Source organism: Lathamus discolor, chromosome 3 (genome assembly GCF_037157495.1).
Source record: "Lathamus discolor isolate bLatDis1 chromosome 3, bLatDis1.hap1, whole genome shotgun sequence".
NCBI lineage: Eukaryota > Metazoa > Chordata > Aves > Psittaciformes > Psittacidae > Lathamus > Lathamus discolor.
Window position 1 is genome coordinate 144455478 of NC_088886.1, and position 9262 is coordinate 144464739.

At 36.7% G+C, this 9262-nt stretch overlaps 1 long non-coding RNA gene across 1 annotated transcript in view; it reads right to left on the bottom strand.

Moving 5' to 3' along the window:
- The window catches only part of LOC136011309 (uncharacterized), a 28691-nt gene extending 20199 nt beyond the window's left edge, over positions 1-8492 (bottom strand). Inside the window, exons 1-2 of the long non-coding RNA XR_010611322.1 lie at positions 8408-8492; positions 3344-3440 (exon numbers count right to left, since the gene is read on the bottom strand). This is a non-coding gene — a long non-coding RNA (uncharacterized LOC136011309). The remainder of the gene's footprint in view (positions 1-3343; positions 3441-8407) is intronic.
- Positions 8493-9262: the final 770 nt, after the last annotated feature.

Genomic DNA, 9262 nt, shown 5'->3' on the forward strand with positions numbered 1-9262 from the left:
ATAACTATCAATTAATAATACAAATTAATGTCCCTGAGTTACCTAAAAAAGCATCATGTGAAAAGAAATATGGTAAGTTCTTCTCAGAGATACTTCAGATTTCTGGAACCAACTGCAACTTTATTTTTTGGGGGGAAGTTGTTTGTTTGTTAGGGGTTTGTTTTGTTTTTATTAGCCGTGAAGGTCTAAATTCTTGATTATTGTAGTAGGATTACAGCATAAATATAGCACAACTTGTAATAACTCAGATGGCTAAACCTCTCTGAATCAATATAACAACAAAACTAGAATAAAGCTCACCAAAGTAAGTGAAACAGAAATCAATACAAAGCCTATTGGGCTAAACAAATCCCTCAACAGCTCCGAAAAAAATATAATGCCAGGCTAAACTAGCTGTTGCTGGCTGAATGTAAATGTATTTTTGTACTCAGAGAAATTAGTATGTTTGTCACCAATGTCTTACGAAAAATGTAATTTGGAACAAACACAATATTTCTGTTTGGAGGACTCAAGCAGAAGTTTGCATTTTGTTTATTTTCTTTAAAATGCTCAAACCAGGGATGAGTACTCTTTCAAATAATGAGTGCAAAAGAGCCAAACCTTTTGTCATGTTTAATAAATATGTTACAGAACAGAACATGATCAAACTGCCCTTAAAATGCACAAAGAATTATTAATTTCACAGATGACATAATAAGATACTTTTAAAAGGATAAACTATATGTTATAGGCCTTGTTTATGAAAGTGTAACATAACCTCTGAGGCTAGAGGAAGTAGTTTTCTCTTTCTATAAGCAAAAATTATGAATTTGAACCATAGAAATTTTTGAAGCAGTTGGAGAGAAAGAGGAAGACAGCACAAGAAAAAAGTTGTTATTCTAGAAAAAGAAAGATGTGGGGAAAACAAGCCATGCTTCTGTATTGGACCTGGGAAGAGTTACTTTTTAGGATCAACAGATAAAAACTCCCTCATTTTTGGAGGGAGAAAGATAAATACTAAATATACCTGGTAAGGATTAAGATTTGACAAGAGCCAAGTCCTACAAACTTCACAGAAGACTTGATGAACTATAGTTTAATCTCAGGCTTACACACTAACACCCCAGCTTCTCTACTCTGACCACACACCTAAGACACAGCTGAGCGGATGGATTATTGGGTTTTTAATCACCAAATCACAGCTCCCAGCCATGCTTTGTAAAAGGCACTTCCAGTAGCAGCCTAATGCAAACTGATTACTGCAAAGGCAAATCCAAGATCCATTTAAAAAAACCTTAACAGCAAAATAATTAAACCAGGCCATGGATGCGAGAAGGCTTGAGAAAGTTTGACCTTGTCTGTTGAACCCTTAATCTACAAGATTATGGGGTTACAAATCAGCCTTAATGAGTTTGGAGGTACAGCAGGTCAAGTCAAGGTCAGGAGCCAAAGAAACTGGGAGATACACTATGCCAAAGTCACCGTCAGAGGCCTTGCAGAAGACCCAAGAACCTCCATACCCAACAAGCCAAGAGACAGAGCTCAGTGCCCAGCGAAGATATGGCTTAACTGTGTAACTAAGTCCCCCCATGACCTAATGTTGCTCACCCAGGTATGTACCTATTCTTGGAGGAAGGAACAGCTACAACTAGGAGGAAAAAAACAAAAAAATAATGCAAGATTTTGTTTCTTATGAAAAGGATTTAAGCTACCGCATTTTCATGTTTTTTATTTATTAACAGCCTATCCAAAGAGTACCAAGGAAACCACAATATCTGACCACAGACTAAAATTACAGTTAGCTAGTGCAGCAGTACCCACACAAATGATCTCTAATTGGTTGACATAAATATGATTGAATTGGTGATAGTGCCAAATTAACATTAGAAAAGGAAGAACAGCACCAGATGAAAATAGAAGTCACACTTAAAAAAACTACCTGAAACTGAATGGCAGACTGAATCAGTGAGAAAAAAAATCATGTGTGTGACACAGGGGGGCAAAAATACCAACTGAGGTCACATATGCTTGTTCAGCTGATCTAGTTTATGGGGTTCTCAGCCACAGAGGCAGCTGAGAGTCTGCAGCTGGTTGCCTACACTGAGCTTGACAGTTTGGCGGTTTGACTCATCTGAAAAATAATTAGAAACCAAGAGAAAGGAACAATTATTTTTAAAACCTGTAGCTGAATTACATGCATAGATCAGAAATGGGTAAGAAACATACCTGCATGGCCAACCCCTGCCACACAGGTGTAGTGGAAACTTGAGAGCACAGATTCTACAAGAGTGATAGCGAGGGACAACTAGAAAGAGAAGACATGTTCCAGCGCTGTTTCCCCGGTTAAGGATGCTATACCTGTCTGTAGCAGATCCTCCTTGTCCTTCAACAGGAAAAGGATTTGCCATTCACTACGGTTTTTTCTGCAGATTTAATCAAATGTAGAGTGCTATATCTTACTATATAATGGGTATTAAATATATTAGAATCTTGAAGAGATCTATATGTGCATGTGCTTGTTTGGGTGCTTTCTGTTCTAACTGATACCATAGCATCCAGTCAGAGTGAATTTGTATGAAACAATTGGTATCCCTCTGTATTGCCATGCTTGTCCAGGTTTAAACTCATACTCAGTACTGGAACTCAGGTGCAGAGTGAGCCGACTGGCTTACCACAGTCATCTTCAGTTTGATAGCAATTTGCCACATGAAAAAGGATTTTACCTCTGACTGAGCTGAAGTAATAAATAGGGAGCTTACTGTAAGAGAAAACAGCTCCAGGTGATTTCCATGGAAGAGATAACAGGTTTATTAGATTTGCTGCACACCCACTTCCAGGGATGACAGTGGAAATACACTGGGTAAAGAAGACTAGCAAAATAGTTAAGAGTCCTCTGCTCTGAAATAAAATGTGATCCTACAGCATGTTAACTGGGTAAAAGATCACTTTCAAAGTCTAACAACCTATGCCTTGCTTATCAATAGAGTATTTAAGTAGTAGCTCTGCTTCTTTTACTGATTGCAGCTGACATGTAGTGGTTATATATTCTAGTGATAGCCCAACCCTCCAAATTCCCATCCTTCTTGCTGTGTCTGCCAGGATTTGTCAGCCCCTTATTCAAAGTACTTTTGTAATTATTTTGTTGTTCATCTGGTGAATATTTTGGGCTGAATTTATCAAGTTTCTAGATACTTTTTGTGTATTATGAGTACCACACTGCTGTTAACAGCCCTTTGTGTAGCAAAGCATCTATACTCTGGGCTGAAAACCAATTATATTTAGTAATACCTTCATCTGCAGAAGGGCAGTTCTCACCTGGCTCACTGATAAACCTCCTAAAGCCCAAACTGTCAAAAACACTTACAGTTTGAGCTCCATGTACGGGAAATGCAGGCTTTGATTCTCTGAAGGGCCAAAGTTAAGGCTCATCCATACTTTCACAGTCATCTCCAGCCACCCTGCTGATACATGTAGGGTTTGAATTAGTTATCAACATGAGTGTCATCTGCAGAAAGCTTGTATTTTACTTATTTTTTTGACTGAAATGATATCAAAAAGTATACTACAATATCACTTTCAATTTTAAAACACTAGATGTGTTACACTAAACCATATACCTTTTGCATTTCTTCTAGCAGACCTATACAAGAATTCCCAGATACAAGATTCACCACTCATGTGCTTGCTCCCATTAAGCACAACTCTGTCAGTCTGAATAGCTGAGGAGCTTAAAAATGTCTTTGGAAATGTGAAATGGGATCCGATTCCTTTCTTCCCACTTAATGTCTTGAGTATTTAAAGACAACATCCACTTGCTTGGAACAAACAGCTTTAAAATGATCAATTTTATATGTAAATAATTTATTAAATAGATGAAGTGCCAGGAAAGAGTCTTTATAAATACACAGCATGTATCTTGGGTTTTATTGAAACAATAATTCCTGTTGCTATGTACTAATAAACTTCCAAGCAGTCTTGATGCTATATCCTAGTGAGAGAGGGGCCCATAGCTTTTATTTCACTTTAAATAGAGAATTGCTGTAATATATTTAACTAAATTTACTCTAGCAAGAAGACAACAAGGCAAAGCCAGCAATCAAACTATGGGTTGGAATGGTGTTCAATTCCATACTCTATGGAGCATTTGATATAATTTGGTGCTGATTAAGTTCCCTTAAACAACATCTCCGAACATTTAAGTGCATAAAGATAATTCAGATAATTATAAACTAAACAGTGAAGTGTATATTGTGTAAAATAAACAGAAAGAAAAAAAATTGATCCTGTCTAATATCAGAATTTTATGTCCCTTGGATTTTTCATATTATGGTTCATAAACTCCTTTTAGCCTTGATTAAAAAATTTGGATAAATCAGCCCATCACTCCAAGTAAGAGGATTTGTAAAGGGATGTTTCAGTGCCATCTAGTGGCTTTTTCATATTAATAAAAGATGTTTCCTCTTGTATGACAACTTTCATTTTATAATCATAATCTGAAAACACTTGTCACCACTGCTATATGCTTATTTTTTCCTCTGTTCTACACATAATCAAGTTGGACACATTACCATTAAAATATGTCTGTTGGCTGTGTCTAAGGACGTACCATTTCTGTGCAAAAATAGAATATCATGCAGTGTGGGGATATACTAAACTACATTAAGTACAAGGAGGAGGCATCATACTGTGAGGCTGAGACCAGTAATCTAGCCAGGCAACACCCCCCCCCCCCCCGCCATCTTTTGGAAAGGAACGCAACTTCAGTTTGAAGATTCCAAGAAGGGAGGTGCATCAGAGCTCTTCTGCTTTGGCATGCTAATCTTTGTCCAATTGATAGCTGAATGTGTTGGCTGTAGCTTCTCATCCTTGTTTTCTCTTATGCTTTCTTCTCTGAGATTAAAAAGCCTTTTAATACATGGTATATTCTCCTTGTATTAGTATTTTTGTGCTACAATCAAATTACCTTTCAGACTTCTTTGATAAGCTTAACAAATTGCATTCTTCCTGTCCTTCACAGTTAGGCACTTTTTCAGTGCTCAGATACTCTTTCTGGCTTTCTTCCTATGCTTTTTGTGTTACTTCCACTGTTAGAAACACTGATACCTGACTTACAAGCAATATTCTAGTACTGGCTTCATCAGTGATTATACAAACAAAATCGCCTTCCTACTCCTACGCACTGCCTTCCTGAATAGATTTACAAATTCTTGTTAATCCTTTTTACCTCGCACATCACATTAGAAGTTTGTGTTGACTCAGTTGCTCGAGATGATTTATAAGGACTTTTGAAAGTTGCTGTCTTCAAGGATACTGTCCTCCCCTCCTTACTTATAAATTGCATTTTTTTTCAGTCATACAGCTCTGCATGTGAATGTATTAAAATAGTAGCTAATTGCATGGGTTTGTTCTGCTTACTAAACTACCCGTGTTAGTCTGTGCAACATCAGCACCATCATCATCTGTCACGCTGTCATCCTCTGTGTCATCTGCATATTTTATCAACAGCAATTTTGCTTTTAAGTCCAGGTTATGCACAAATCTGCAGCATCACTTTGGTTTGAGCACTTTTCTTCAGAAAATGCAATTGTAAACAGCCTCACTGCATGATTATTTCTTACTGGCATTGTTTGTTGAAACCATCAGTCTTGGATTTTAATTCGTTGCTTATGGGCTGTATGTGCTGCAGTGCCACCTATTTTAAATGAACAGTAGCATAGTGTACTAGCCAAATACCTTCTGGAAGTTACAGCATATGATACCTACACAGCACGGTTACATCTTTAAACTCTCAAAGAGTTAAATCAGGCCTGTTTTCCATCAAATCATTCTGACTTCCATTAATTGTATTCCCAACCTTTAATTCTTTAGCACTGAAGCCCTTTACCCTTTCACCTGGAGCTCCTGTCAGGTTAACAGACCATTTAACCACAAGTCCTTTTCAAATACTGATAAGCTATTCACAGCTTTCCTGTTTCTACCATTTCCCCAGCACTCCAAAATTCACTTCAAAAGCTTGTTGGTATACGTGAAATACCTCTTTTCTTTATGGACATTCAGGTGTGAATGACTCAGATTTGATCATTTTAAAAAACCTTACCCCGACACCTGACTTCTTCCTGACTTTTTAATGAATTCAGTCAAACGAGATCATTAGCATGCTTCTTTCCAAACTCAAACCAGAAACAACATATTGAAGCTCTTTTCCCTTTCTGCATCATTCTAAATAGCTGTAATATTGATCTACCTGAGGGGTCCATTTGAAATGTGTATTTGGGAGCATTGCTCTATATCCTGAAGAAAAATTCACCTGCAGTTGTAAGACATCAGTCACAATCTTTCACTCCTCTAAAGTTCCTACGGGAAATCTATAGCCATACCTGCCTGCCATGGAGTCATGAAAGGAAAAGTTAAACCAGGATACTACATCATAGAAAGAGCCATTGCTGGTATGATGGTTAAGCTGTAACACAATATTTGATGATTATCTTAGAGTTTACTCTATCAGAAAAAATACATATAGCTTATAGTTATATACAATACTACACTTACAGTTATTAAATAAACTCATTTGCATTCTGCTTATATTTCCACACTTTCCAGTCTCACTAAATTCCAAGGAATTATCCATCAACTGCAAATTCAACCTTCTGAGTCTGTGCCCTAAGCTTCAAACGCTTTGCTTTTTGTGTAGGTAAGCTCCCTTTGCCCAAATCACAGTGGAATTCCAAATCAGTGGAACTTCTAAGTTATTTACGTGTTTATAGGAAGTTTGATCCTTCCGGTCTCTTTAGATCTGGTTATTTCAAATGAAAAGGATAGAGAAAAAGAAGAAGCCTGAAAAAAAAAGAATAGTTGCTTATTGAACTGAAATGTATTTAGTTCTGTCAGAGTTTAAACTAGCCCATAAACAGAACTAGGATTAATATATCTTTATATGACATAAGTATATAACCTTTATTTTTGAGCAAGGGCAAACGCATCTAGTATTAGAGAAAGTTCTGCTGCACACTAAGTTAGCTGTATATGTATCTTTTCCTTATTGACAGAGCATTAAAATAGGGATGGGGAATTAAAATACTAGTAGAAACTTGACTAACTTCTTTAAAAAGTATGATGACATCCTCTCATGATTCTGAAATCATTAATAGAGACAAAAGATTCTGATATTAAAAAAATGCCTAACCCCTTTGTAAATAGACAATGTTTTAACATATATTCATTATTACATACTTATACTAAGGACCAACATTGTATTTGACCTTTAGGAATTCTATATATATCATTTGAGGATATCCACTGGACATACCTTTTAAAAAAGGATTGTTTCATGATAGAAGAAGAATAGCCCCCCAAATAACTACACACTAGGAATTAACAACATGAGCGGTTTAATACATACTATTCTTTGTTAAGATCAGAATGCCGATACTTATAAGCTTAGAGATTTATTGTGCTTTGCATACCACAGCACATAAGATCAAGACAATCTACTCTCCTTTTCCACATCACACTTTAAATATTGACAGGGTGCTCATACAAACTATTCATATAAACCCACAGCTGCATAATTCAGCAGGAGTAGGTGTGTATTACTGTGCTAGAGGAATGATTACTATCTTACAATGACTATATACATGTGAGAAAATAAGCACATAAAGCATGGAAGTCAGTGTACTATTTACAGAGGGCTTAGAACAATGATGTTCTGTTTCTTCCATTAATATGGAATTATTACTACAGTCAATAAGTACATCAGCTGGATTATTCAGAGGAATTCAGTAATAATAAAGATACTATACTGTATAATGCTCTTGCATTGAAACATGAATAGCACTAGATGGTAGTATGAACTTGCTCCTCATGGGAAACTGTCTAGGGTTAATAGTAATAGTTTGTGATAATCATTAAGAAGTCTGCAGTGCTTTTTCCTTTAACCATACATACTTTACCTAAAAGAAGCTGAGTGTAATAGTAAATACTGAAAAGTGAAGATGTTTTTCAGAAATTAACTTCCAAAAAAGGAATTCAACTCAACCTTGTGTCATACTCATGCTTTTATATCCATAACCAAACACACATGATGTATCTTCATGTCTCCTCAATACTTACAAGCTATATACACAAGACCAAAATATATACGGGTTCTAATCCTTTCTTCCAGTTCTTAAATCCTTTTTTTCCTCCTTCAAAAATATTTTTTCATTTCAATTTTTGTTAATTGTCTCACTTATTTTAGGAATCTTTTCTTTTTCTGCTTGTTTGCCTTATTCACCTGTGTCCTCAGCACCAGAATTTATCCAGGCATCTTTCAGATACTCATGCTAAGAGACCTGCCAAAGTTGTCCACTAGAGAGCATCACCATCAAGTTCAGAAGAACATAACTAGGTTTTGAAAATGTGGATGGTCACCAAAATAGTTGAAATTTACCTCTCTGATGGTGGCTCAGTTCCAACACCCCATTGCAGCATTTCCCATTAGAGATTCAGCGACCTGAAGGTCTGCATACCATCCCAGATGCATAAAGGCAACTAGAACACACCACTAATACTCACTGCAAGTTTTATATAGGTAGGCACAGGTGTAATCGTCACACAAAAATTATCACCTATAGAATTAGAGCATTCCTATTTATTTATGCCACCTGAAAGCAAACTGATGCCTCACATCACAGACAGATTACATGCCATCACACAAGAGCATTTTGGTCACATGCAGGAAGCACTGCTGTAGGATGAGGGGAGAACAAGCGATGTTCCTATAGTAAGACTACAGTTACCCTGACAAGAGATGAGTGCATTGTTATCATACTTACACATGAACTGAAGCAGAGGAATGTTTTGCGTATGATGTGTAGGAAGGCGAGAGGTGATAAGAGCAGACACTGAGCTCAAGTTCTAGGACTAGGAGTGGCTTAGTAGGAGGCATGTGCACCATAGGGAAGGTGAACAAACAGATCAAAGCTGGTGGTGTTGGCTCAGCAGTGACAATGTTGTGAAACTGAGAAAACGCTGTGTTAGTTCACTTCCCTTAACCAGCTGCAAAGGAAAATCATCAATGGAAAAAAATCCCTGCAGGCTCTCACTGGAGGATATTTATGAGTATCAGCTGTTACCCATCTCTCTGTCACTTTGAAGTGTAAACCGTAACTCTGGCTCCTGGCTGTAACTATACCAGAACCAATGAAAAGAAACACTCATCCAATCAGTATGAATTCTTATTAATTTTATAAAACAAAATAACACAAATAAATAATATTCATTAATAAAAAAATACTGCAGGAGG